At 48.6% G+C, this 24,893-nt stretch overlaps 9 non-coding genes across 9 annotated transcripts; 3 read left to right on the top strand and 6 right to left on the bottom strand.

Annotated features, from left to right (window-relative positions):
• Positions 1–16: 16 nt before the first annotated feature.
• trnad-guc (transfer RNA aspartic acid (anticodon GUC)) lies at positions 17–88 on the bottom strand. The gene has a single exon. It is a non-coding gene; the product is annotated as a tRNA-Asp (tRNA).
• A 3,792-nt stretch (positions 89–3,880) lies between these two features.
• LOC138230853 (U4 spliceosomal RNA) lies at positions 3,881–4,022 on the bottom strand. Its single transcript, XR_011186447.1, has one exon. It is a non-coding gene; the product is annotated as a U4 spliceosomal RNA (small nuclear RNA).
• A 1,307-nt stretch (positions 4,023–5,329) lies between these two features.
• LOC138230874 (U4 spliceosomal RNA) lies at positions 5,330–5,474 on the bottom strand. The gene has a single exon (XR_011186468.1). It is a non-coding gene; the product is annotated as a U4 spliceosomal RNA (small nuclear RNA).
• A 230-nt stretch (positions 5,475–5,704) lies between these two features.
• Positions 5,705–5,821, bottom strand: LOC138230921 (U5 spliceosomal RNA). Its single transcript, XR_011186509.1, has one exon. It is a non-coding gene; the product is annotated as a U5 spliceosomal RNA (small nuclear RNA).
• A 4,076-nt stretch (positions 5,822–9,897) lies between these two features.
• On the top strand, positions 9,898–9,979 carry trnas-gcu (transfer RNA serine (anticodon GCU)). Its single transcript has one exon. It is a non-coding gene; the product is annotated as a tRNA-Ser (tRNA).
• Positions 9,980–21,143: 11,164 nt separating this feature from the next.
• Positions 21,144–21,215, top strand: trnad-guc (transfer RNA aspartic acid (anticodon GUC)). Its single transcript has one exon. It is a non-coding gene; the product is annotated as a tRNA-Asp (tRNA).
• A 623-nt stretch (positions 21,216–21,838) lies between these two features.
• Positions 21,839–21,911, bottom strand: trnav-cac (transfer RNA valine (anticodon CAC)). The gene has a single exon. It is a non-coding gene; the product is annotated as a tRNA-Val (tRNA).
• A 451-nt stretch (positions 21,912–22,362) lies between these two features.
• On the bottom strand, positions 22,363–22,434 carry trnae-uuc (transfer RNA glutamic acid (anticodon UUC)). The gene has a single exon. It is a non-coding gene; the product is annotated as a tRNA-Glu (tRNA).
• Positions 22,435–22,635: 201 nt separating this feature from the next.
• trnah-gug (transfer RNA histidin (anticodon GUG)) lies at positions 22,636–22,707 on the top strand. Its single transcript has one exon. It is a non-coding gene; the product is annotated as a tRNA-His (tRNA).
• Positions 22,708–24,893: the final 2,186 nt, after the last annotated feature.

Below are 24,893 nucleotides of genomic sequence, written 5' to 3' on the forward strand. Positions count from 1 at the left end.
GGTAAAAGAAAAGCTACTCCCCGTCGGGGAATCAAACCCCGGTCTCCCGCGTGACAGGCGGGGATACTTGCCACTATACTAACGAGGAAGACATCACACTCTCCGACCCCCGGCATCGTGTCCCGACCCACCGTGCTGGAAGCCGACGCGTGCTGTGATTCCTTTACGGAGCAGAAATGACAACCGAGGAGCCGAGAGATCATTTCAGCATTTCGCGTCTGAACGGAAAACACAAACGACCAACTCGGAATGACTTGCCTTTGACGCTTTTCAAAGCGTTCTTTGTGCACGATGACTGCGCCGCCTAGCAGATACAAATGGGTTGTACAACTTTGAACTAACAAATGGAAGAGGGCTAAGCCCCCTCTCTTTTAGCCCAGGTTCGATCTGTCTCCCAGACTCACCAGGCGCACGCACACACACACACCCGTGCCGTTGAAGTGCTCTGCTTCATTTCTAAGGGCAACTCAACATTCACTCCTACCCCGAGTGCAGAAAAGACAGCGTCTGCAGCAACAGCAGCTCAGGTCTCTGCCCATCTCCTCTTTTCTGCGGCTCCTGCGGAGTGGAGTCCTGCCTGGAGCTGTGTTTGCAGGCGGCAGCTCCCCGCGCCCTGTCTGTGCGTCGTGAAATTAATTAATAACGTTAATAAATTTATAAAGTAAATTTATAAAGTTATAAATTAGAAATTAATAACGATATAATTATATTCATGTACCGCAACACAAGAATAGTACACACTGTACATTGTCTGTCGATAATGTTTCTGTAGTGCTTTTTCAGCACTCAGCACGTGACTGTGCTGTTGGCGCTGTGGGTTAGGTTCCTGACTTCCATATCGCACGGTCTCTGATTGAATCCCATAGAACTATGACTTCATTTTTTAACAAACATTTCTTTGAAAAAATGAAACGTTTCCCTTGGTCAGAGATTAAATAAAACCTCACTTTTTTTGAGGTTTTACTGTGCAGAGTGAGGTTTTAGCTCACTTTTTTTGAGCAGAAGGTTTACTGTGACTTGAGAAGGGCCGGCATCCAATCACGGTGGTACACACACACGCTCTCACTCATATGAGCTACACGGCTACCAAGATGATCTCGGGTGCGCCGAGCTGGTACGGAACATATTGAACTGATCGACGGCGAATTGTCTCTTAGACAGGCTTTTCACCTCTAAGCTCCCTGACTGACAGTGATCAGCTAGGTAGTGAAACAGTCAGCTGCTTCTAAGCCATAAACAGCTGCATCTCGGCGCTTCCACGGAGAGATGATTTGAAAGCCGAACATCGCCCATTGGGAATACCTTACTATCACTAGTTTAAGAGACTCTTAAGATCTTGCAGAGGTGCCTGTCTAATAGCATGCGCTTTGCAAGCTATAGGTGTTTAGGCTGAGGCAGAATGCCTGTTAACAAAATGTTTTTCTAAAGGTGTGTCTAAGTGGCTGCAAAAGGACAACACTCCTGGGGCGCCGTGGCTCAGCTCCTGCACTTGATTATAATGCCGTTACGTGTCGAAGCAGTAATTTACGTCATCCTACCACTGCAACACAGGGAATAGAGAGAAATGAGCACACGCTACGAATCGTCTCAATCACTCCCTACAGTCGTAAGGCGCATTGAAGGGTGCACCCCCATCATTAATCATTGCGCCTCTGTGAAAGGAAGGCTCTTGGGCAGTCTTTGAAACAGCTCGGATGAAACACTTGATTGCTTCCATGTGCATCTGGAGCCCACTTCTTATTTTCACTTCACGCCGCCCAAAGCATTTCTAAAACAGGAGATTCGCGTTTGGGAATGCGCCCTGCCCTACAAATAAAACAGGTCTACGGGTCTGAAACGTGCTCCACAGAAAACAGCTCTGTTGCGCTTTTGATCAAAGGGAGATTCACTGTTCATACTTTTTGATGACATAACACCCAAAGGGGCTTCTTTGGAGCTGGATTCCAACCAGCATCCTTAAGTTTCTTGGCGGTATCCTTTACAGTCCTCTGTTCGGTCGACAAGGGACAGAAGGGGGCAGCTTTCCTCACACATACAGTGCAATGTACTGTACTGTTCCCGTTCATTGAATTCGCAGTTCTGCATCAGACCTCTAACTCGTTACATTAGCTTGGATTTAAGCCACGAAGCAGGCTTCTACTGTATAAACTTCTAGAGGAATCACAAACTATTTGAGAGGCCACCATCCCAGGGGGACCTGACAAAGTCTATCCCTAAACACCTAGCGCAGTCTCTCGAGAGACTGTCAAAAATCGCTTTCTCCGTTTGCGTTGCAAGTAAGTGAAAATGCGGTCTCAACCCAGAGCCACTTGGCAGCAGCGGCATGTAAATACTGTTACTGTCACTGCTCGATACCGACGTTAGCCTACTATACCATGTTCAGCCACCGCTAGAAAATGTACGGCTCTAGTACCGGAGCAAAGAACGGGAGGGCCAACACTGAACGGGCACACGTGTCAGACATGGAGAGCAACAAGGATGGGATTTGACCCCATGTGTGCAGAGCACAATGGATTAACAGTCCATCGCCTTAACCACTCGGCCACCTCATCAACAAAACTGGGCTGTCCTGACATGGGTTGGCGCACTCCAGTTGATCTTTTTCTTTTTTTTTCCCTCATACTCGAGGGTCATTTTCCTGTTCCACATGCGATTTCAACATTTTCCTTGGGAGATGTCAAGCCAGCAAGCCACTGCTGTGGTTCAGTGGCCAGTGTGGAGTTCAGTGGCCCTGTTGTACACAGAAAGCACTTTGAGCTCCTTGGACATGAAAAGTTCCAGATAAAAGCCATTTGTCATCCTTTCTCTTGGTGTCGATGTTGCTAATTCAGTGTACGGGCTTTCTCGTGCAGTTTCATGGTTCTTGTAACCCAAATCCTACACTAGCGTGAAGTGACCCCCCATTTCACAGCATTTTTCAGCTGATTTAAATTGTACCTAAAGGAGAAGCATTATTGAAGACCATCAATTACCAAGAGCTTTTGTCAAAAGTTTTGGTGGTAATTTTTAATGACCACAGAGCGCTGTGACCTCGGTTTTACATCTCACCAAAGAGACAGCGCCCTTTTACAACACAGCGTCTCCGTCACTATGCTGGGGCATTGGGACGCGCACAGACCTCAGGGTGAGCGCCCCCCCACCGGCACCATTAACACCGCTTCCAGCTGGAAACTTTGTCTTTCCCTGTAGCTCACCCTCATCCGGGTACTGACCTGGCTAACACCTGCTTTGCTTCAGTGGGTTTTCAGTTGCGAGTTGCAAGGGGATGCAAGTGATGGAGCCGCTCGCTGCAAAAGCTACTGCATTGGCCGGGAATCGAACCCAAGCCTCCCACGTGGCAGGCGAGAATTCTACCACTAAATCACCAATGCTCAGTGCCTGGACCTTCAAAAAAGACGCTTTTTTGGTGCTCTGTGCAAAACGCGTCGACATCTGCTTCCAGCTGCAAAATGCCATTTGCAGACGCTGAAGAATTTATTTCCAAGGCAGCGGGTACAAGCGATTTGGCGTTTTAAAACAACCAGGAACAGCAAAGAGGTGCGCTTCTTTGCTTGCGCCAGAATACAACGACAGGAGGTGCGAGTTGCAAGGGGATGCAAGTGATGGAGCCGCTCGCTGCAAAAGCCACTGCTTTGGCTGGGAATCGAACCAGAGCCTCCCGTGTGGGAAGCGAGAATTCTACCACTGAACCAACAATGCTCAGTACCCGGGCCTTGAAAAAAGACGCTTTTTTGGTGCTCTGTTAAAAAAGCGTCGACATTACCTCTTTCAAAAGGCTTCACTTTCCTAGTAACATTCCAAGGCTCATTGAACCCGGGCTGTTTCCTCTAGCGGTATAGTATTGCAGTTAGACAGCACGATGCCTGCAAGACTATGTCACGCTCTGACGAGACTGTCAAAAATTGCTTTCGCCGATTGTATTGCAAACCGGCGGAAGCGGGGTATTGGGAAAAGTTTTCAACTAGCAATAATCGCGCCTCGGCTAAACCTCACAGGCTACGATACTGCCAATGCGCAAAGCTGACGGTTGCCAGGCAACCGCGGGGATCCTATGGAAATCGTTATCAATCGTCTCATGGCATGTTTTGCTGTAACGCTTCATATTTGTCGTCTTCTTCTTCTAGCTTGAGGTTTTAAAGAATTTCATGACAGACAAGGGCTCCGTCGGGAACAAAGGGCGTTGTGAGAAAACCGTTGCTTATTTTCAGCAGCAGAAATACAACCCTTTAAATACAAGATGACAGAACAATGACGAAGGGCATGCCGGGAGGAACTCATGCACTACAGAGGAAAGGGGGCGGGCACGTACAGTTCACATTCAAGCCACAAGTACTCTTCTCGGATGTTGCACAAACAAATCCAAACGTCCTGAAAGCATTGCAGCATGTTTGTGTCCCACTTCCCGTGGCTGCAGGACGACTGACACGAAGGGACAAACACAATCTGTGGCGTTTAGCGTGACATAGTCTTGCAGGCATCGTGCTGTCTCACTGCAATACTATACCGCTGGAGGAAACAGCCCGGGTTCGATGAGTCTTGGAATGTGACTAGGAAAGTGAAGCCTTTTGAAAGAGGTAAAGCACTGCACAACGGAATTGAGGGAGAATCTTACAGGGGATTCTGAGCGGTGTCTGCATACACGCAGTCCGATACGGGTGCTGAAAGCTTGAGCTACTCTCAATGTCATGCTGCCTTTCCTCGGAGTAAATCTTTTACATTGAAAGAATGCTTCTCGCAGGTTCAAAAAGGGACCCTTGTTAATTGGAGAAATCAATGATTTCGAATGAATTCTGTATGCGTTAAAAGACAGCTATACACAGAAAACATGCAGGACACTGCTCATGATGTTTCCCGAGCCGAAACACAGTGCGTTTTTCAAAGCCATCTGACAAAGCCCGCCCACTGAAAACTGCAGCAGATCGTGTAAAGACGTTCAACTTTGTAACTACTGCACGCACAGGAAGCAGAATAAATTCCTCTTTTCAAACTGTCAAAGGTTTGCTTTGTGAACGCAGCAGGACATCGCACAATCTCTTTTGAACGGGGACAAACAATTTCTTATGGGGCGCAGTAAGTACAGACGTTTAAAGAGCTCCACTCATGCCGACGATGCAGCATGAAGAAGCGCAACCTAACGTTTGACAGACAAAAGCCGGGCGCCGCTACGAGCAATATGAAATCAAACTGACAGCACACGGCGTTTCGCGCTGACTCAAAAGTGATCTCGACAGACGCTGTTCTCTGCATAACGCTGAAAGAGCTAAAGAGCGTTTCTGTTGAGACGTAACAAGCTTGTTTCTTTCTACCATGATGTTACCATGACAAAATCTGTCTTTAAACACCTTGCTCAAAAATTGCTTTCGCCGATTGTATTGGAAACCGGCGGAAGCGGGGTATTGGGAAAAGTTTTCAACTAGCAATAATCGCGCCTCGGCTAAACCTCACAGGCTACGATACTGCCACTGCGCAAAGCTGACGGTAGCCAGGCAACCGCGGGGATCCTATGGAAATCGTTATCAATCGTCTCATGGCATGTCGTTGCTGTAACGCTTCATATTTGCGGCCGGACACTTCCCGCCCCCCAAAGAAAAGAGCGCCAATCAGACAGGCGGAGACCGAGGACTCGCAGAGCAGAAGGCCACAGTCGCCGTAATAAGAGCGATTGTGAGCGGTTTTGTTTTCTCTCTTTGACCAGCCCAGCTGCGCCCCACCCAAAGGCAGGGAAGCACAAAAATTGTATGGAACTCATTCATGCTCCTCTCCATGGAAATCTTTAGTAAAAGGCAAAAGATTTGTACGAGATGAAGAGAAACCAGAGTGCGTGGCTGGACAGCTGCAGGAGCCCAGGCCGCCTTCAAGTCCTCTCCCCTGCCGGTCGTGGTTGGCAATGCACCTGGCCTTACAAACGAGCCAGTGGGGCCCGTTCAGCTCCGGGCTCATCGCCTGCGGCTCTCGGCTTACCTGGCAGGGGAGATACCTTGATCAGCCTGTAGTTGGAGTAGTTGGATTGTTTTCTTGTTTTGTGGAAGCAGTGTTTGTTTTGCAGTTTGAGATGGCAACCTTTGGATCCCGCAAGAATGCTGTACGTTTTGAGCTTTTGGATGACCTCTTCATGGATCGTATGCAGTTCAGCAGAAAAGTGTTACAGAAGGAACTTGGCTTTGAACCTCGGCACTTGTATTTCATCTTCGCTCTCCCAGGTCAGAAAGCATTTGAGGTTGTTTTTGCTACCTATTCTCTGTTTGAACAATGTGTGGATGTGTTTGAGGCAAAAAGAGGGAAAGTTCCTGCCCTTGAGAAGATCAACTTGCAGCCTCTGACACAGAGAGAGAGGTTGTTATGTTCTCGGAAATGGCAAAGACGGAGGACATTCACACCTGGCTTAAGCAGTACTGCACCGTCCACCATGGAACTGAGGTTAGAGATGTTGACGGTATAAAAACAGGAACAAGGAAATTCGAGGTTCGCTTGCTACCGGACAATGTAAATGGAGGCTTAAGGCACCTGCCCTCTACAATCCGGCTGGGCGCCTGCAATGGCTATGTTTTTTATGTGGGACAACCAAAGGTGTGTCGGCGCTGTGGTGCTGTGGGACACCTGGCATCGTCCTGCACTGTGAAATGCTGCAAGACCTGTGGCAAACAGGGACATTAAGCCTCTGACTGTTCAATGCTGCCAAAGTGCAATTTATGTGGCTCAGAAGGACACGTTTTTAAGAACTGCCCTCACGCCTACGCCTATAAACTCAAAATGAGAAAGGATGAGGCAGTGCTTGTTTCAGCCAAACCGGCCTGAAAAAGCCAAAGCAAACAACAAGTCAAACAAAGAACCCTTGTTGGACAAAGAGTCTCAGCCTCCAGCCAGGATCAGTCCTGCTGTGGCTCCGGGGCCGGTGGAAGAGAAATCCACTACGCCCCCACAACCGCAGACTGCACCAGACAAGCACGAGGGTTTGAAAACCCCAGAGAACAGCGAGGACCCCTCCCCCACTCCTGCTCCTCAGAACGAGGGCCAGTGTGGGGCCCCCCGGTGGAGCGGGTCCAGCGAGGATACCCAGGATTCAGCGGAGCTGCTTTTCTCAGACTCTGCAAGTGCTACAGATGCCCTCCTCTCCTCCATCCAGTCCATCACGGAGGATCTGCAACAGCTGGTGGGTGAGGGGGAAGAGGAGACTGGTGCATCGGCTGCACCCCTTTCCCCTCGGTGCTCCCAGGAGCTGGACTTGAGGAAAAGGAAAAATGACTCTGTTTTCTCCCCGAGCGAGGAGGAAGGAGAGCATGGCGATGGGGACAGCTGGAACCCCTCCACCCCTCCTTCTACCCCCTTCCTTGAAATGGACTCCGTGAACGCTTTTACTGCTGCCACCCTGATGAAGGCTCATTCAGAGGATGGCTGGCAGGAAATTGGTAAGAAGAAAAAGAAAAAGAAGAAGGTAACAGTTGAGACCGAAGAGAAATGTGTTTTGTAAAGACTGGTTCCACTTTCTTATGTAATATGGCTCTAAACATAATTTCTCTTAACACCAGAGGTATCAATGACAGAGTTAAATGCCAGTGTGTCTTTGATTACCTCCAGCAGAGAGAGGGAGATGTGTTGATGTTGCAGGAGTGTGCTTTAGCCTATCAAGAGAGGTATAAAAGCTTTGAAGATAGGTGGGATAAAGGGCCTTCTGTTTGGTCAGGGGACAATAACAACAGAGCCTCTGGCGTGGCCATTCTTTTCAAAGGATGGGCTTTCAAATTGAAAAGTATTCAGAGGGTCATAGATGGCAGGTTGCTGTGTGTGGATGTGGAATGGGGGACCGTTAACCTGCGGCTAATCAATGTGTATTGTCCTACTGACGTGGGAGTAAGGGTGGAGCTACTCAAGGCACTCTCTCCCCTATTGTTAAGTAGCACAGATGTGATAGTGGGAGGGGATTTTAATTGTATCTTAGAGCACACAGACAGGCAGTCTAGCTCTCCGATAAAATTGGATTCCAGCTCACTGGCCCTGCAAAACTTAGTTCAAGACTTTAAACTCTCAGACACATATAGATGTATATATCCCACAACAGCAGGATATACATGGTCAGGGAGGAATAGCAGCTCCAGAATTGACTATTGCTTTGTCTCAGAGAGAGTGAAAGTTGTTGGGGTCACTCTTCAGCCTGTCTTCTTCTCAGATCATCAGGCTTTAGGGTGTAGAGTGGAACTCCAGGGCGGGACTGTCTTTGGCCCAGGCCTCTGGAAACTCAACACAAAGCTGCTAGAGAACGAGGGGGTAGTATCCCGCTACAAGGAGAAACTATCACAGTGGCTGTCCTTGCAGTGTCTGTACGGGTCAGTAGGAGAGTGGTGGGAGGAGGTGAAGATGAGGACAAAGGCCTTTTTCATGGCTGAGGGAAGGAAGGCTGCTGCCAGACGGAGAGGAGTGCTAGCCAGGAAACAGAGGCAGCTGCAGCGTCTCTACACGATGCTGCACAGTGGCTTCGATGTGCTCGAGGATATCACCCTTTTAAAAAAGGACATCCGGAGCATAGCCAAGAAAGTAGTCGAGGAGTGCTGTTAAGAAGCAGAGTGCAGTTCTTGGAAGAAAATAAGAAGTGTACTCGCTTCTTTTTCAGGAAAGTGGTAGGCTCCAAGTCTGTCATGGAAAGTGTAGTTGATGAGGAGGGACGAGAGAGAACAGAGCTGAGTGCTATCCTCTCCTGCACCGAGGCCTTCTACTCAAGACTGTACAGCTCTACAGAGGTAAAGGATGAAGAAATTCATTTTTTTACCTCAAAGCTAGAAAACGTTTTGAGTGAAGAAGATAGGGAAGTACTTAAGAGGGATTTGACAGTAGAAGAGCTGAGACAGGCTATGGAGAGCTTACAGAAGGGGAAAACTCCGGGTGCTGACGGGCTCCCTAAAGAATTTTATTGCACCTTTTGGGATCTGCTTCAGGATCCGCTACTGCTCCTATTCGAGGAAAGCTATAAGACAGAATTGCTGCCTGACTCCTTAAGAGAAGGCACTATCTCTCTCTTGTTTAAGAAAGGAGCAAAGAATGACATAAAGAACTGGAGACCCCTCAGCCTGTTAGGCGTGGACACTAAGATCCTGTCCAAAGCCCTTTTCCTGCGCCTACAAAATGTAGTGGCCTCACTGGTAGGGAAAGAACAGACTTGTGGGATAGTAGGACGCCTGATGAGCGACAACCTGGCCTTGTTGAGGGATGTCTGTCTGTACTCAGAGGATCGCTCCCTCCCTCTGTGCGTTTTAGGTGTAGACCTAGAAAAGGCCTTTGACCGCCTAAACCGGCAGTACTTAACATCGGTACTTGAGCACATGAATTTTGGCCCCATCATGAGAAAGTGGATTAACCTGCTGTACACAGGTAGCAACAGCAGAGTAATGGTTAATGGCAATAGATCACACCCCTTTGAAGTCTGTTCAGTAGTGAGGCAGGGCTGCCCATTATCCCCTTTGTTATTCGTTTTGGCTACGGAGCCCTTAGCCTGTGCCTTGCGCCAGGATCAGGCCATTAATGGGATACCAGTGCCTGGAAGTGGGGGAGGAGAGGTAAAGACATCTCTATACATGGATGACGTCACCCTGCTCCTCTCTGACAGTACCTCAATTAGCAGAGCTCTGCAGTGTTGTGAGCGTTTCTCTTTGGCTTCCTCTGCAAAAATTAACAAATCTAAGAATGAGATTTTTTATCAGAACTGGAGGGAGCCAAAAGAAGGACATGATCTCATGCTGCAAGAGAAGAGAATTAAGGTCCTGGAGAATTAATTGCTGGCTTGGCATCTCCCAAGGAAAATGTTGAAATCGCACGTGGAACAGGAAAATGACCCTCGAGTACGAGGGAAAAAAAAGAAAAAGATCATCTGGAGCGCGCCAACCCATGTCCGGACAGCCCAGATCCCTCGACGAGGTGGCCGAGTGGTTAAGGCGATGGACTGCTAATCCGTTGTGCTCTGCACGCATGGGTTCGAATCCCATCCTCGTCGCGCTCCATGTCTGACACGTGTGCCCGTTCGGCGTTGGCCCTCCTGTCATTTGCTCCGGTTCTAGAGCCGTGCATTTTCTAGCGGTGGCTGAACATGGTATAGTAGGCTAACGTCGGTATCGAGCAGTAACAGTAACGGTATTTACGTGCCGCTGCTGCCAAGTGGCTCTGGGTTGAGACCGCGTTTTCACTTACTTGCAACGCAAACGGAGAAAGCGATTTTTGACAGTCTCTCGAGAGACTGCGCTAGGTGTTTAGGGATAGACTTGTCAGTTCCCCCTGGGATGGTGGCCTCTCAAATAGTTTGTGATTCCTCTAGACGTTTATACAGTAGAAGCCTGCTTCGTGGCTTAAATCCAAGCTAAGGAAACGAGTTAGAGGTTTGATGCAGAACTGCGAATTCAATTAAGGGGAACACTACAGTACATTGCACTGTATGTGTGAGGAAAGCTGCCCCCTTCAGTCCCTTGTCGACCGAACAGAGGACTGTAAAGGATACCGCCAAGAAACTTAAGGATGCTGGTTGGAATCCAGCTCCAAAGAAGCCCCTTTGGGTGTTATGTCATCAAAAAGTAAGAACAGCGAATCTCCCTTTGATCAAAAGCGCAACAGAGCTGTTTTCCGTGGAGCAGGTTTCAGACCCGTAGACCTGTTTTCCCAAACGCGAATCTCCTGTTTTAGAAGTGCTTTGGGCGGTGTAGCGGCGAGGCTTATTAATAAGAAAGAATTAAGTGTTTCTGAGCTTTCCCAAATTAGGCCTCATCTCTCTGTTCATCTCTGTGGTGCAGCCACAGAGAAACTATTCATGCAGGCTGATTTAAGGTTTCCCTTGATAAGGGACAGCTCCCAAAGGGGGATGCACTTAGCTAAGCCTGGCTATCATGATCAATGGTCATCCATTGGCGCTTATCTGTCTAGGGAGTGCCAGATGGACATCTGGACTGCATTCCTAAGTGTCAGGAGTAAGTGACTCATATCTCACCTTGATCAACCAATCAGGGACTGGTAGGGCCGAGTAACCCACGTGGGACTCTGATGCCCATGGAACTTTCAGCCAATCAACGAGCTGAAGTTCCTCCAGGTAAAAACAGGCAACACAGAGAGCCTGAGAGATTCAGTGGGAATTCAGTAGAGATTTCTGTGGAGTTTTCTAAAGGGAATTCAAAGGAGAATTCCAGGGCAGGACAGCCCAGGAGCAGAAGGCTCCCAAGGGCAGGACATTCTCACAGCGCGCCTCCTGACCATCCTGAGACTCAGCCCGGACAACCACGGAACGGCCAGTGTGTCCGAGTGCCAGAACTTTCCTTTGTTCTAAGAGTCTAAAGCGGAGGTTGCCAGAGAGTAACCAGAGGATCCACCCGAGGTTAGCACCAGCAGCAGGCCTCGTGAACAGGTCGGAACTGTGGACAGTTGAATCACTATTCAGAACTAGCTCTTCATCAGGAACGAACCGGTCTTCTTCTTGACTTGCTGGGACCCACAGTCATCTTTTCTCCTGTGCACAAACTTTGCTAGTTAAAGCCAACACTAACTAGCCGGTCAGTGAGCATCAGCAGCGCACCGTCGCAACCCGCACAGCACAGCCTGGCACCTAGACAGAGAGCACGGATTGGACAGCAACAAGCCTGCAACTGTTTCTTTGTGCCCGCAGGAGATCTGAATCCCCAGAGATTGGATGAGTATTCAACTTCACTGCATTACTGCTCGCGAATTCAATTGTTATCCCAACCAGTTGATATCAATTCAATTCCTAAGAGTTATGTACTTGTTTTCAGTATCTAATGTAGAAGTTATTACCAGGTTCATTTATGAAATGGTCTAAATGAATGATATACTGAATGTATGTCCTCTTGATATGTGTAACACTTTGTAACTGACTGAATATATACCTTTTGTATTCTGATAACCCTCTCGATAAGATCTGTTCGTTTTACATGCATATTCTATGTATTGTAACGCCCTCGCCTGGTGGTGAGGAGGAAGCGCCCCTAGGCGCTCGTAGTACCGCTGGGCATGCTGGGAGTGGTAGCCGGAGTGCGGTCTACGCGAGAGAAGCTCGCCCCACACCCAAAGTCCGTCAAGGCCCCCTGCGCCCTGTGGGAGGCCTTGGAGGTAAAGGACGGGGTGCTGCGCCGGGGGTGGCGGGTACCCTCCAGTGGCGAGGTACGGTGGCAGCTGATGGTGCCTTGGTCGCTCCGCGGGGCGGTGCTCCGAGCAGTGCATGGCCAGCCGGGCGTGGGGCACTTTGGCGGTAAAAAAACCCTGTAGCGCCTCCGAGGCCATTTTTATTGGGGTCTTTGCCACCGGGACGTGGAGTGGTACTGCCGAACGTATGCAGTGTGCGTGGCACAGAAGGGTCCCCCCGAGCGCTCTCGGGCCCCCCTCCAACAACACCAGGTGGGGGCTCCTATGGAGCGGGTGGGGGTGGACGTTTTGGGCCCGTTTCTGCGCACCGAGGCCGGGAACCTCTACGTCTTGGTGGCCATGGATTATTTTATGAAGTGGCCGGAGGCCTACGCCCTCCCGGACCAGAGTGCCCCCACGGTGGCCGATGCACTGCTGGAGGGGATGTTTGCCAGGCTGGGGGTGCCGGAGGAGTTACATAGTGACTAGGGGCGTAACTTCGAGTCCCAGGTCTTTGCCAGAGTGTGCCAGCGCCTGGGGATCACTAAGACGCGGACCACACCTCTGCATCCCCAGAGCAACGGGTTGGTGGCGCGGTTTAATCGTACGCTCACCACCCAGCTGGCCACCCTGGTGTCCCGGCACCAACGGGACTGGGACCGCCACCTCCCCCTTGCACTCTAGGCGTATAGGACCGTGGTCCAGGAATCCACCGGGTGCACCCCAGCCTCACTCATGCTGGGCCGGGAAATGTGAACCCCGGTGGACCTGGTCTTCGGCCCGTCGCCCGGAGACGGGTCGGCACCGCTGGCTGGACCGGACTACGAATGGGACCTGCGGCAGCGGATGCAGCAGGTGCACAGCTTTGCACGGACCCACCTGACACAGGCGGGGGTCCGGCAGAAGCGGCACTACGACCTGCGCTGCAGGGGGCCTGCCTTCCAGCCCGGGGACTCGGTTTGGGTGTACAACCCGCGCCGCCGCAAATGCCTCAGCCCTAAGCTGGCGCCGTCGTGGGAGGGGCCCGCTGAGGTACTCTGGGTGGTGGGCGAGGTCTGCTACCGTGTCCGGTTGCGAACACGGGGGAGAGTGGTGGTCCTGCACCAAGACCGGCTGGCCCCCTACCAGGCCCGGGAGGAGGAGCCGTGTGGGGAGGCTCTAGAGGACCAGCCGGGGCTGGAGCCGGCCGATAGTGGGGCGTCTGTGGGTCGCCAGCCGTCACCGTGGCCAACGGCTTCTCACGCAGGGTTCCACAGCAGTTAGCCGAGTACGAGTACAGCCTGAGGGGGGTGTTCGACGTCGGCGAGACGCCAGACGCTTCAGGTTTTTAAGGAGTAAGAGTGCAGGGGGTCTAAACCTGCGATCCAGTGTGTTGAAGTATTTCACAACACTACCCCTAGCACATCTGGAAATAAATCCTCATAATGATTATTGCCCTGGGCATGTACCAAAAAATCACTGAGCATATATATATATATCACTGTGTTGAAGCTAGAGACACAGAATAAGTGCAAACACATACAGTGTTCCTGCACCTTTGACCTCATCCAGAATGTATCGTTTTTTGAAAGGGATTGCTGTCAGAATGCACAACTGAATCCCAAACAGAATCTCTAGTCAAATATGATCATTTGTGAAACAGGCAAATGAGTCTCTCAGGTGCCCATTGCTCATTTTCAGACACAATTATGCAATACTTTCACCATGCGTTGAGCAATAGGGATTAAAGATACCAGAGGTAAGGTTAAAAGTGATTCTGAGGTGCAACACATCAGTGATACAGCTAGGCATCTGAAATGCGGGGTTTGAGAGCCCTTCAGGGAACACCGTACCCTAAAGGTACCAAAAGTCCACTAGTATAAGCATTAAGCCACTGTCACCCCTGTTACAATGTGATTGCTACATATCTTCATTTCTTTGGTTTTTAAGGAGTAAGAGTGCAGGGGGTCTAAATCTGCGATCCAGTGTGTTGAAGTATTTCACAACACTACCTGTAGCCCGTCTGGAAATAAATCCTCATTCTGATTATTGACCTGGGCATGTACCAATAAATCACTGAGCATATATATATATATCACTGTGTTGAAGCTAGAGACCTTTATGTAATATTATGATGCTAAAATGTCATTTTCACATATATTAATGTAATAAATGATTGCTTATGCTTTATAAACAAATCTAATTAAAATAAAAGCTTACGTTTTGTATTTAACTTGTACCATAGAACATGATTTGCTTTGTATTTCAAGCCCACAAAGTGTCCAACTGACGCACTACATGATATAAGGAAGATTATCACATGCATATCGGTATTATCTTTCTTATGAAAATGCATTCCTTTCATTACCTTTTACTTTTTAAAATGAACTCAAATTGTGTATAATGTAATAATTTAAGTAGAATAGATTCTAATAATATAATGATCCAGTGTGTTGCACTACTTCACTGCTTCACTGCTCTATGCCGTCTGGAAATAAATCCTCAGACTGCTTACTGCCCTGGGCATGTACCAATAAATTACAGGAGCACATCTATATATCACTGCGATGAAGCAGGAGACACACAATCACTGCAAACACATCCTAAATACAGTGTTCCAGCACCTTTGACCTCATCCAGTACGTATCATTTCTTGAAAGGGATTGCTGTCCGAATGCACATCTGAATCCCAAACAGAATCTCTAGTAAAATACGATCATTTGTGAAACAGGTAAATGACGGTCTCAGGGGCCCATTCCTCATTCTCAAGACACATCTATGCAGTACGTACACCATGCATTGAGCAATAGGGATTAAAGACACCACAGGTAAGGTTAGAAGTCATTCTGACTATATTCTAAAATATTGGACTCATATTCTTATGATGGCAGTCACTTATGATAGTGACAGAGACGCTGTGTTGTAAAAGGGCGCTGTCTTTTGGATGAGATGTAAAACAGAGGTCACAGCAAGCTGAAAAACACGTTTTGAAAAGTGTGCTTTTCCTGCCCCAGAAGTTAAATGGGGGTGACCAAAGTTGCCCAAACGTGTTTATTTCTGCTGAAAAACCCGTTTTGACAGCTTCTGCACAGTGGGGTTAAGGGCTGACTCAGTGGGCTCTAATGAGCCAGGCAGCTACATTGGGATTCCAAGGTTTGAAAAAATACGTTTATTTCGAGCTGAAAAACAAGTTTTGAAAAGTGTGCTTTTCCTGCCCCAGAAGTTAAATGGGGGTGACCAAAGTTGCCAAAATATGTTTATTTCTCTGTCACTATGCTGGGGAATTGGGACCCGCACAGACCTCAGGGTGAATGCCCCCCCGCCGGCACCATTAACACCGCTTCCAGCTGGAAGCTTTGTCTTTCCCTGTAGCTCACCCTCATCCGGGTACTGACCTGGCTCACACCTGCTTAGCTTCAGTGGGTTTTCAGTTGCAAGTTGCAAGGGGATGCAAGTGATGGAGCCGCTCGCTGCGAAAGCTACTGCATTGGCCGGGAATCGAACCCGAGCCTCCCGCGTGGCAGGCGAGAATTCTACCACTAAATCACCAATGCTCAGTGCCTGGACCTTCAAAAAAGACGCTTTTTTGGTGCTCTGTGCAAAACGCGTCGACATCTGCTTCCAGCTGCAAAATGCCATTTGCAGACGCTGAAGAATTTATTTCCAAGGCAGCGGGTACAAGCGATTTGGCGTTTTAAAACCACCAGGAACAGCAAAGAGGTGCGCTTCTTTGCTTGCGCCAGAACACAACGACAGGAGGTGGACAACGTAGTCGGCAGGATTCGAACCTGCGCGGGGAGACCCCAATAGATTTCTAGTCCATCGCCTTAAGCACTCAGCCACGACTACAGCAAACCCCGCCGCCGCTGCGTTCTTGCTACAATCTTACCTGGATCGCGAGGCGCCGGCGGAAGCCTATTTCAAAGTCGTTCTCCGTTTCAAAAAAACATTTCCAAAATACAAGCCTTGCAGACAGACACGCCTCAGAGGACTTAAGGGTGGCTTCATGTCGGAATGATAAAGTCTCCCCGTCCGGACATGAAAATGCAACTTTGTTACACACAAAAAAAGACTTTCAGAGGCTTCCCGGATGTTTCCACCAGATTAAAATATTCACCGACGCAATGTCCATTCTGGAAGTCTGGTTGAAGCGGTTGAAGCGGTTTAGTCGGGATTTGTTCACCGTCCGTGTAGAGAGCCAGAAAGTTAATGTTGTAGTGTTTAAATTTGAAGGGGTTTTGTGTAAAACTGCCGCTGAATGCCGCTTTGTCCACAAACCCCAAAATTACCACTTTGGGTAACTGTCCGAGAAAGAGGTTTTCTTGGTTACACACATGGCTCCCTGCAGGCAGGCTGAAGACTTTCATCTGTACGCGGTCTATGGGGTATTTAGGTATTTAGTGGTGCGACCGTCAGGAGTGCTTCGGCGTTCACAAACAAAGATGCAGAGAGTACGCTCAGTTTGTGTTCTCTGATGTTGTTCATTAAGCAGAAAGCATCTCTGTTGCGCGTGAGTTTTATTTTCAGGTCTACGCCATTCAGTAGTCCCAGTGGGCAAAAGACGTATAATATACGTCTATTAAACGCATACCTTAGACGTCTAAATGTGGTCTACAATTCGTCTAGAATGAAATTCTAATATACGTCTAAAGTTATACGTCAATTATACGTCTATGTTTAGACGTTCATTATACATAAATGGTTGGAGTTCTATTATACGGATAAATTTAGAGGACTATTATACATATATGGTTGGAGTTCCGGATAACTTTAGAGGTCTATTATACGGATAACTTTAGAGGACTATTATACGTATATGGTTAGAGGTCTATTATACGTATACCTTTAGAGGTCTATTATACGTATAACTTTAGAGGTCTATTATACGTATATGGGTAGAGGTCTGTTATACGGATAACATTAAAGGTCTATTATACGTATATGGGTAGAGGTCTATTATACATCAAAGATAGATTTTATAGGCGTAGAAACAAGTAAACCAAGCCAATGATTAGGTTTAGAAATGTATTCTGAAAATACACATTCACACCTGAAACATATGTATTTCAAATTATACATTGTATACAATCAATCAACAATCAACATATGGGCAATAATCATAAAAAACACAACTAGTCTTAAACTTCAGCTACAAATTCTGGTAACATGGCAATATACAGTATAGTAATGACAAACACAAAACTAATTACATTAACACACTAACTCAAAACCACATTTTGATTCAAATATACATTTTAAAATGTACAACTTCTATATTTCCAAGAAAAAAAAATATTACAATGGAAGTTAAGACGATTTTTGTCCACTATTTGCAAACCCTGTCTAATTGTCCTAACAGTTAGAACCAAAAACCTATTATTTTCAGTGTCCAGATCTCCTGGCCCCCTGTCTTTCATATGCATTCTTCAAGTAACACATTGCATGCTCCTTTATTTCTTTTTCTGTTGATGTAGGGTGGGACTTCAGCACCGCAGCTAGGAGAAAATTGTATAATATTACTTCCCAAATAAATGATGATTATCTTCTTTAGTATAATCTAAAAAGTGAACGGTTTACTAAGCTCAAAACTGAAATAAATGTATAAAATTTGGCTTGCATCATAGCAGTTGAGCAATAAAGTCTGTCCTAATTAAAGAGTACCCAAAGTTTGAAAGTACAACATAGAATAAGAATAGAGAAACGGCAAAACAATTTTGTGTCATCTTCCCCATTCACACTATTTTATGTGCCATTTTTTGCTTATTCACGTACTATTTTAATCAAAATAATATTAAGAAAGATCTGTATGTATTCAGATAGTATTATTATTGTTCATACTTACTCGTCAAAAGAGGATTGCTGAGATATTTGCGGATATACTTCTACGTTTGAAAAACGTGTCCAAAATTGTGACCAACGAATACTAGCAATGCATTGTGGTATATATGCGGAAAATATGCTGGGTTCGATATTTTCTCAACGTATGCGTTTATTAATGTTGTCGATATTATGGTTGAAATATAACATTGATAATACATCGCGGCTATGTGCCCCCTGCTATGAGCTGATGTGCAATTTTAACGCATGTAGTTAGTAAGGATCGGTCACTGTTGTATGGTATTATATATAATGACATTATGGAATAGGATGGGGACAGGCCTGGCATCACGGGGGGAGGGGGGAATGTTGCCCCTTCAGTTTTGGGCAAAAAGATTTACCTAACTTAATTTGCGCCCTAAAAAATAGTTGTACTTTGTCAATGGTCAGACAACACTAAATGACACGAACAGTCACTCAGTCTGTTTGATGGGCAGGAGGGCTATCCGTCCAGGAGCTGCACATATCAGTGTCGTTATTGAGTGTCAACATTACGATCCTGTTTGCTCAGGTGGACCGATTCCTTGCAGTAGTTTATCATTATACTTAAAATCGTTATATAACTAGGACTAGTTATAGCAGTCTGTGCTTTCTGTTGGTTTTACAACATTTTTTCTTAACGATTCAGAACGTCCATGTAGCTGCAAAAATGAACGCTTATGGTACTTTTCGCTCCAGGCAATACTCTCCAGTGAGAGTGACGAAAAATGTGAAACTGAACTTCATCGCAAATACCAGATTGCTAGTCGATATCTTCTATCATAAAGCACTAATTAATGGCATAGCTGCGAGATTTCATTTGGGTAGCTGCACCGTACAGCTCCGTTTCAACCGAAATATCACCCCCGCTCAGAATATCAGACGCCCCCCTACAGATTTTTCCCCGGGCACCGCGCACTGATGGGGGACGGGGTTTCCAGGAAATGGTATCAACTTTTCTCAAGAAAATAAAAATAGAAACTCTATAGGCACTCAAACATTTTACTGTTTTTTTTTTCAGGCAGGTGGCAAGACCCCTCCGCAAAACCCTTGTATGCCAAGCTGTGGGCATTGATTCGTCGAATATACGTATATTCACGCCGAAAATACGGCTATACGTATATATACGTCGCCTCGACGTATAATCAACGTCGAATTACAACCGTAAAATCGACGACATTAATAAATGCATATATAACGTCGAAAACACATCTAACACTAGGAGTATACGGCACTCTGCACAGTGTACGAAGTAAATTATTTTCGCAGTAATTAATTTACACGTGTATAATAAATATAGTAAATATAATTAATTACTGCGAAAATAATTTACTTCGTACACTGTGCAGAGTGCTGTATACTCCTAGTGTTAGATGTGTTTTCGACGTTATATATGCGTTTATTAATGTTTATTTCACAGTGTCGTGCACCTTTTCATTGCTCTCGCTTTCAGAGCCTCCGCACGGCACACGACTCGACATCAGGAAGCACATTGAAGTGAAAGCAGGGAGCGCTGCGACATGCACTGTGCAGATCCCGCCACACTAAGAGGTATATAAGCGTCAAAGGCAAGTCATTCCGAGTTGGTCGTTTGTGTTTTCCGTTCAGACGCGAAATGCTGAAATGATCTCTCGGCTCCTCGGTTGTCATTTCTGCTCCGTAAAGTAATCACAGCACGAGTCGGCTTCCAGCACGGTGGGTCGGGACACAATGCCGGGGGTCGGAGAGCGATGTCTTCCTCGTTAGTACAGGACCTGTCACCTGTCCCCACCTGTCACGCGGGAGACCGGGGTACATCAGGACGCGCATTGAAGTGAAAGCAGGATGCGCTGCGACATGCACTGTGCAGATCCCGCCACACTAAGAGGTGAGTGGGTCTGTTCGATCACAGCACTAGGCGAATCCCCAATCCCCTTTTGTGCGTGGCGACAGAAGAAGTCTGGTCTGTTTCCGCCCAGTTTCGATCCGGGGATCTTTCGCGTGTTAGGCAAACGTGATAGCCGCTACACCACGGAAACCTGCAGGGACTGCTGCTGCTTGCGTTTCGGGCTGAGAAAGGGACGCGTCACTTTAGGCAGGGGGCGCTGGAGAGAGGAACAAAGGGCGCGATGAAACAAAACACCGAAACCCGGGATCTTTAGATCTTCAGTCTAACGCTCTCCCAGCTGAGCTATTTCGGCGGTGCACAGAGCCCACAGCCACCTGCTCCAGCCTTCCTGTGTTGCGGCATGAGCGCACCAAGAGTAGCGGGAGAGTGTTGCAGGAACGTCACTCAGAAGGAAAGCCACCCAGGTGCGTCCTCTGAGCTCTGTCCAGCGCATCTTCCTCGCATGGACTCCTGCCTGCGACGGGCAGGAAACAATTAGCAAGAACAGAACAACACCCCATGGGTGTCTCATGACCACACCTTAGGTTGTGACACGTGCAGGTGTGAGGGGTTGCCGGGCTACTTTGGAGCAGAGCTTGGGCGGAGGGAGGGCGGGAAAGCAGACAAAGAGGTGACACCTCAAGGTCTGCACGATCACAGCTCTCCGCCGCCCCAGGCTTCCGCTCGATAAGCTGCTGGACACACCCGCCCCTCCTCACACAGACCGTGGAAAAGCCCCCGAGTCGGAGGGCTCTCTCTTCCTCCCAGGAGCTCTTGGACACGACGCACAGACAGGGTGCGGGGAGCCGCCGCCTGCAAACACGGCTCCAGGCAGGACTCCACTCAGTAGGAGCCGCAGAGCAGAGGAGATGGGGGCAGCTTAGCTCCTGTGCAGAGACCTGAGCTGCTGTTGCTGCAGACGCTGTCTTTTCTGCACTCGGGGTAGGAGTGAATGTTGAGTTGCCCTTAGAAATGAAGCAGAGTACTTCAACGGCACGGGTGTGTGTGTGTGCGTGCGCCCTGGTGATTCTGGGAGACAGATCGAACCTGGGCTAAAAGAGAGGAGGCTTAGCCCTCTTCCATTTGCTACTTCAAAGTTGTACAACCCATTTGTATCTGCTAGGCGGCGCAGTTGTCGTGCACAAAGAACGCTTTGAAAAGCGTCCAAAGCAAGTCATTCCGAGTTGGTCGTTTGTGTTTTCCGTTCAGACGCGAAATGCTGAAATGATCTCTCGGCTCCTCGGTTGTCATTTCTGCTCCGTAAAGGAATCACAGCACGCGTCGGATTCCAGCATGCTGGGTCGGGACACGATGCCGGGGGTCGGAGCGTGTGATGTCTTCCTCGTTAGTATAGTGGCAAGTATCCCCGCCTGTCACGCGGGAGACCGGGGTTCGATTCCCCGACGGGGAGTAGCTTTTCTTTTACCTCCTTAGAGAAAGGACTGCCTTTCACTTCTCTGTTTTCTAACACAGCGTCGTGCACCTTTTCATTGCTCTCGCTTTCAGAGCCTCCGCACGGCACACGACTCGACATCAGGAAGCACATTGAAGTGAAAGCAGGGAGCGCTGCGACATGCACTGTGCAGATCCCGCCACACTAAGAGGTGAGTGGGTCTGTTCGATGCACAAAGAACGCTTTGATAAGCGTCAAAGGCAAATCATTCCGAGTTGGTCGTTTGTGTTTTCCGTTCAGACGCGAAATGCTGAAATGATCTCTCGGCTCCTCGGTTGTCATTTCTGCTCCGTAAAGGAATCACAGCACGAGTCGGCTTCCAGCACGGTGGGTCGGGACACGATGCCGGGGGTCGGAGAGAGTGATGTCTTCCTCGTTAGTATAGGACCTGTCACCTGTCCCCACCTGTCACGCGGGAGACCGGGGTACATCAGGACGCGCATTGAAGTGAAAGCAGGATGCGCTGCGACATGCACTGTGCAGATCCCGCCACACTAAGAGGTGAGTGGGTCTGTTCGATCACTAGGCGAATCCCCAATCCCCAATCCCATTTTGTGCGTGGCGACAGAAGAAGTCTGGTCTGTTTCCGCCCGGTTTCGATCCGGGGACCTTTCGCGTGTGAGGCGAACGTGATAACCACTACACTACGGAAACTGTGGTCAGATGTGCCCAGCGGCCCAGCGCTGAGCTTCGCCAATGCGATTCAGCTGCTTCCAGTGCCTTTATTGGGGTGCGCTGATGGACCGTGCTCTCTCTCCAGAGACCAGCACGCCTGTCATGGACGGAGCAGGAAAGACGGCGCCACATTCTACAGCCCTCTCCACGCAATCGACGAAATCGGGCTACTGAAGTGGAGAAAATCGCCTCTCCAGAAAGTGCAAATATCATCTTGGAGAGTATAAATCCTATTGCCGAAGGTCAGCCCTGTCTACCAGAGTGACCCTCCCACCTCCTGCAGCGATGGTCAGCTCGTCTCACACGCGAGAAGTTTCGGCTGGAAACAAGCGCCCCCTCTTCTCGCACGTTTTGCACGTTGAGTAGTTTTAATGTGGCTCCTTCGTACACACTGCTGATCTTTTGGAAAGCAGGAGGCAAAATTGACACGTTTCCATAACGGGAGTCGAACCCGGGCCGCCTGGGTGAAAACCAGGAATCCTAACCGCTAGACCATATGGGAGTGCACAACCCTGCTGTTCCGGGCATCATGCAAGCAAACTACATAAATATGAGAAAACACGCAAGAGAGTTGTCACTCAGAGTGTCGAAGGGTCGATGTATACTGGGACTCAGTTGAAATGCAACGTCAGGACTTTTCCGAATTATGTCACACGAAGAGAGCACAGCCTTTTCCGCCCTGCCACGTGTGTATCGGTAACTCGCCGTGATTGTATAGTGGTCAGTACTTTGCGTTGTGGCCGCAACAACCCTGGTTCAAATCCGGGTCACGGCAGAATAGGGGCGTCTGCTTTTACTACTTGCATGAATGAAGGCAAAAAAAAGCCAATCGATGTGAACAAACGGCGCTTTACAGAGGAGTACTGCCTGACTGGATCGTTGATGAACGACAGAGGCCACTCCGACCTCTTCTCGGGTTTCTTCAATGACTTACTAAGGATCTTCTTCACATTCGCCCATGCATGGGAAGCCAGTTACACCAAAGCAAACGCAGGAAAGTGCATTTCATGCAGAGACCAGGAGGGACCTGTTTACACCAAGAGTGGTCGGAGTATGGAACAATGCGCCAAGCCCTGTTTCTGGAGTCGATTCTTGATTAGATCTTGGGCTCACTAAGAGGCCCCCGCTGGGTACTAATCTTTCTGTTGTTCTCGCAGGTGTTGCGCTGCTTTTGAGCCGACAGAGCTCGTCTTGGTCTGTCGGGACAGCCCAATTGCAAATGATCGGCTCCAGGTACAGAAAAAACGTGCGTTTGGTACAAGAGTGCATGAAGGCACCGGAAATACATTGGGAACAAATGACTGGTGGTTCAAGACCTCTGTGAAGTGCAGGAGCGTGCAAGAAGAGGCTGTTTGCACCCAGTCTCGAACCAGGGACCTTTCGCGTGTTAGGCGAACGTGATAGCCGCTACACTACGGAAACCTGTAGGGACTGCTGCTGGTGTCTCGCTTGCGTTTCGGGCTGAGAAAGGGACGCGTCACTTTAGGCAGAGGGCGCTGGAGAGAGGAACAAAGAGCGCGATGAAACAAAATGCCGAAACCCGGGATCGAGCCAGGGACCTTTAGAACATACTCTCACGAATCGTTAGAATACGTGCGTTTGATCATCAATTGCGTAACAACCACATTCGTTCGACTTGAGCCATCAAGCTCATAGTTTTCAAATCTTGAAAGCTGTCATTGAGCACATCATAGTCTGCAGTACGCCCCATAACTTGCGTACTTCAACAGAAAGAAGAGCAGACAGCTCCATAAATATGCGAGGCGCAGAGAGTGCAAGGCGAGCCGCACACGTTTCGGTGGCTGAGAGAGGGCAGTTTTTGCTTCTGCATTTCCCAGGTAAGGACGCATGACAACAACCGATCGCGGTGCTCATTTACGACATAGTGGTGATGAGTTTTCAGTACGTGTTCTTTTGAACGAGCAATGAGGTTGCTGCCTTGGACAGCTGACTGCACGCTCTCATTGTGCCACGTGATGAGTATTCACCAGGCTCGTTCAGTCATTAGTCACATTCCATCGTTTGCCATAAGCAGATGCTGCAAGGTGATGTGGATATCAGTTCCCAGTCTTGTGGACGAGGACAGAAAGAACACACAAGGGCTCATCCGCGATTTGAACCCAGGACCTCCCACACCCTAAGCGAGAATCATACCCCTAAACCAATGAGCCACGGCAGCACTTTCCATTTTATTCTGTCAGCGAGCATGAGGACGGGGGAGAGGCGTCATTCGCTCGTCCAGTCAGACCTTCATCAATAAGTCAAGAAAGCCGCAATTACACGACTGCCTTGCAGACGAAGGGCAGTGAACTGCACCCGGTAAGAGGGGAACAAGCGGCACTAGGCGACACCGAGGCATGAGCCCCAGCGAGGGGGGTTAGCTTGCATGGTACAGCGCTCGCTTTGCATGCGAGAGGTAGCGGGATCATTTCCCACGTCCTCCAGGTGTGTGCTTAGAGCTTGATGTGCCGAAAGGTGTCCTTTAGCCTGTGGTCACGGAGAGCGTCATGCATCTGTCAATCATTTCGCAGCCACGCCCCCTCTTCATCTTCTCTCTGCCTTAAGCGTCTCCGCCACTCTCTCTTGACATTTCATGTCAGCATGTCAGAAGTCCGAGTGACGTTTTTAAAGGCTGAGTGAGGGCACGATGCTGAAGCAGAGAGGCCACTTCAGTCAGAGAGACTTGTGCTAGGTGAGATCTGAAAAACAGACTTGCAACAGAAACAGACCAAAAAAGTATCGGTGAGATCAAAAGGCAAATGCAACATCCAGCAGAGGGCGTCTAAAGATTAGGGAACGGGCGACTGAAATCCATGAGGCAAACTTTCCGGCTGTGTACTGCAGCTGGCCTCGTTGGCGTAGTTGGTAGCACGTCAGTCTCATCATCTGAAGGTCCTGAGTTTGATCCTCACACGGGGCAGGGCTGCTTCCTCTCTTGCTCTTTTCAAACACTTGCGGCAA

Source organism: Lepisosteus oculatus, unplaced genomic scaffold, assembly GCF_040954835.1.
Source record: "Lepisosteus oculatus isolate fLepOcu1 unplaced genomic scaffold, fLepOcu1.hap2 HAP2_SCAFFOLD_52, whole genome shotgun sequence".
Taxonomy (NCBI): Eukaryota; Metazoa; Chordata; class Actinopteri; order Semionotiformes; family Lepisosteidae; genus Lepisosteus; species Lepisosteus oculatus.